We start from the raw sequence: 4,795 nt of genomic DNA on the forward strand, positions 1-4,795 counted from the left end.
CATGTATTGAGTTAGTCAAGGTCTAGAGTGGGCGCTTGTCCTTTGAGGTTTGAGGTAGAGTGTTTAGGTTTCATTTGGGACAACTTTCTTATTGCTTTCTAAAATAATTTTTTAGTACAAAATTTTTTTGAATTAAAAATTTTTGTACTAAAAATCTATTTTAGAAAATAGAAAGAAAACTGTCCCAATTAACTACCCTTAGAGCAAAAGAAAAGGAATGAAGAAAAGGTCACTAAAATGAGAGATTATTATGTGTGGAGATTAGACACAGATAGCCGTTTGGTTTTGTCTCTGTGAACAGTAAAAACACTTTTATTGTTCACAGAGGCAAACAAGACGGTTAATTCTCTGTATGCTATCTCCGCACATAATAATTTCTCCCAATAAAAGATCATGAAAATGAAGAAATTTTTCATTTTGAGATTAATCATCTTCTACTTACAACTATACAAATTCTACTATATTATTTACTATTATAATTACATGGGATCTAAAGAGAAGATTTGTACAGCCAAAAACATATAAATACATTATATTTGTGCCCAATATTTTTCACAAAATATGTCGATATTTTTTTTCATAAAATTAAAATATAGTATAATTTGTAGCATTACTCTTTTTTTTTTTTTCTTTATTCTTGCCTAACGATTTTCTATTTGCTTCTACTAATTGAACTCTACATGTATTGAGTTAGTCAAGGTTTAGACTGGGAGCTTGTCCTTTGAGATTTGAGGTAGAGTGTTTAGGTTTTATTTGAGACAACTTTCTTATTTCTTTTTAAAATGATTTTTTAGTACAAATTTTTCTTAAATTAAAAATTTTTGTACTGAAAATATATTTTAGATAGCAGAAAGAAAGCCGTCCCAATTAACCCTTAGAGCAAAAGTAAAGGAATGAAGAAAAGGTCACTAAAATGAGAGATTATTATGTGTGGAGACTAGACACAGAGAGCCATTTGGTTTTGTCTCTGTGAATAGTAAAAACGCTTTCAATGTTCACAGAGACAAACATGACGATTCTCTGCCTCCGCACATAATACTTTCTCCCACTAAAAGATAATGAAAATGAAGAAATTTTTTCATTTTGAGATTAATCATTTTCTACTTGCAACTATACAAATTATACTATATTATTTACTATTATAATTACATGAGACCCAAAGAGAAGATTTGAGCAGCCAAAAACATATAAATACATTCTATTTGTAAAAACATATAAATACATTCTATTTGTGCTCAATATTTTCACAAAATATATCGATATTTTTCATAAAATTGAAATATTTAAAAATACTTGTATTTTGGTCCTTCACCTTGAACCATCAAAACAAGGGGTGTTGTCCCCTGTAACTCTCAGCAAACTTAGCAAAGATGTTTATGAAAAGAATCAAACTCTATAAACCTTCAACATTGAGCCCCTAACCTAAATATAAAAATTTAGATACGAGAATTGTCCATCAAAATAATTATTAAAGATAATTGCTAGAAATATAAATATATATAAAATTTATGATATGCATATAAATCTCTTTTATTTGATCATAATGATGTACTAAATATTTCTTTTATGTAACATAGTATTAAAATTTTTATATTTATTTAAATAACACTCAATATTTATATCATATAAGAAAATATTAATATTATTTTATTAAGATATATATATATATATATATATATATATATATATATATTATAAAAACATAAATATTATATTAAAAAAAAGCCAAAAGTGCTTTCGTTAAGTTAATGTTGTAAAGCAAAGCTTTTTCAAGCTGTTCTTAGGATAAAGCGATAATACCAACTCACCAAGACACAACCAAACTAAGACTCTTGGAGGCTTTCTTTTGCTTCTAAAGCAACTTTTTAGTAAAAATTTTTATATGAACTAAACCAACTTAAACAAATCTCCAACGAAGTATCACTCAATAAATATTCTTTCTTCATCATGCGTGAGATCTTCTAGTTAATCATTGTCAGCATGATATTCATTTGGCACTTACCGTACAGAAATATTTATGCGTATGTGGAGATGGATCCCATCATTATTTGATTATATTTTATAGTTTATTATTTATTATTTTCAAATAGTTAATTTATTGGTTATTATTTTCAAAATGTAAGCGATAAATGTGAATAAAATTAAATAAATTTAATTAATGCTTCTTTTTAAATGCATTTTTAATTAATTAATATTATATTTATCCATCAATTAATTTTTTCCCTAAATAAATAAAATACAAAATTTCTCCATCCAATCTTTAATTAGTCTTTTTCTCCAAAGAAAAAACTTTTATTCAAAACAATATATTTCAATTCTAAATTATTTAATAAAAAATTTAATATAAATAAAAATATTGACAAAAATTTGAGAATCATGATGGATCGGATTCGAGCGTTCAGTTTGCCTGAAAAAATTAGCTCTGAACGAATAAGTCTACCCTAGAAAGAAAATGACTTACATCATTAAAAGATTTCATCTTAAATTTAATAAACTGGCCAAAAGAGAGTTTATCCATAATCACTTTCATGATAGCTATTAAAGATTTAAAGTATCAATCTATAAGTACTTAAGGAAACTTAGAAAGAAAGGAAAGATTTAGGTGCTCACATATTGAGGATAGAATTAATATTATTGCATTAAAAGAAAGGGGTGATTGCTTTTATGATAGCCATATGAGATTTGCCTCTTTCTATAGTGAAAGGATTGGATGGATCATTGAAGTTTTCTTAATATTTTGAGTGGTAATGCATTAAGAAAAAAAATTTAGCTATAAAAGGGTTAACATAATATGGATTGTCAATTACAACAACCCTTTTATGTTTTTTTGTCATTTTTTTTTATTTGGAGAGGAGCTTATCATGGGAAAGAGTAGGGTGCTTAATTATTTAGATGGAATTAGAAAATCGAATCAAGCTGATCTTATTTGGTTGGTTTGATTTGGTTCTTGAAGTTTTGATCGATTGGACTATTTGTTGTAATTTTGATTTTATTCAGTTATTGATTATAGGATCAAATTTTATTTTGAAAAAAAGAAAGATAAAAAAATTAGAATAATACTAATTCATTGAAATTTTCAATCAATAAACCCATAAATTATAAATAAGAAAGTGATAGAAATGTTCTTATGGATATAATGTATTTCAAATGTCAAAATTATAATATGTAATAAAGATTATTTAGTATTCTTTTTAATACATATTGTTTAAGTTAAAAATAAATTTGATTCATTAGTAAATTAATGACATTTTTGTTTATCCAAAATTGAACTAAACTTAACAAATTAAAAATCAATTTGATTTAGCTTTCGTTTGTGATAGCTTCTGACCGCTATTTTTTGTTATTTTCAAGAAATTTTGTACTAAAAAGCTATTGTGGAAAGCAATAAGGAAATTGTTCCAAACGAGGCCTTAGTTTGGTTAGTTTTACTTTTATGAAATTTATAATTAACCTAGGGGTTGTTTAATTGGAAGAGAAGTGAATACTAAATACATTGCATTCCTAATGCATGGGTTTTGAACTTTTGGGTGTTTGATTGAAAGAAAAGCTAATCCAAGATAAACTAAAGTAAATATAGTGTATTACATCCTATTTCATTTTTTAGGTAAAGCATCCTAGCTAGCCTAATTTGGGTGAGAAAGCTTTACATAGCTTGCTCCTTGACAACTATTGACGGCCACTGTCTCTACCTACCATTGATGCCACCATCGCACGTCGACCACCCTTTGTTCCCTCCCGCTGCTAGCCATCATTACTGCACACCATTTGTAGCATCCGGCTGCTGCCCCCGTCGCCGCCCAAGGCCAACAATCACAACACATCGCAGGCAGCATCTGCCACCGTTGTTAATCGCCACCCATGGCCTCTGCCACTGCCGCCGCCTTCCGTTGCCCCCGCCTCCGCAGACCACGGTCCCCGCTGGTTGTCACCTTCTAACTTTACATTTCATTCAATTTACTTCAAACCAAACAAGAAAAAAAGTAACATCGTGCATTCTCGATCTTTTTACACTCATCCAAATAACTCTAAAATATTTCTTTTACAACACATTTAGTTTACACAACATTCCTTTTATATTTTATTCCTTTTTCAGGCAACATAATATCCCCAAACCCAATTAGTTTATTAAAATCATAAACAAAAATTTAAACTTATTGTTTTGAATTTTCTTGAGGAAGATATGTTCTTCTTGGATAAGTAGAGGCAGTGAAAGGTAGGGAGAGAGAACTAACTGGGAATTTCTTTATTCCTTTTCAATGGACTACGAAAGGGATACACTCAGACATCAACCTATATAATCATTATATAGGTATATATATATTGGTATGATGTCTTGCGTATCAACACAATTAAAACTGGACCAATCCTAACACTTATAACATTAGGTAAGATATATTAGAAATGGTTGTGGGCAATGGCTTCATTCTTCATGATCAAAATAGGTAGGGGCCCCGGGGAGGGAAAGAGAGAGAGAGAGAGAGAGAGAGAGAGAGAGAGAGAGCCTTCATCATAACCTAAGTTGACCCATCAATAGGTGTAAATGTATTCTCTACCGGAGAAAAGAAATTATTGACGATCAAATTATCTATCAATTACTTCAATAATTGTCAACAAATATAGAATTTGTTGGTGTTTCTAATAGGGATCATTTATCAATATATAACATCCATCATTATATTTTTATTTTCTCATAGTGTAAGAACAACCTCTTATTGCTCATAGACGAGGGGTGTCAATTTCGGGTCACGGGTCGGGTTCGGGGTTGTTCGAACCGAAGCTGTCCCGGGTGGAAAAC

The sequence above is a fragment of the Dendrobium catenatum genome, unplaced genomic scaffold, assembly GCF_001605985.2.
Source record: "Dendrobium catenatum unplaced genomic scaffold, ASM160598v2 fragScaff_scaffold_943, whole genome shotgun sequence".
Classification (NCBI taxonomy): Eukaryota; Viridiplantae; Streptophyta; class Magnoliopsida; order Asparagales; family Orchidaceae; genus Dendrobium; species Dendrobium catenatum.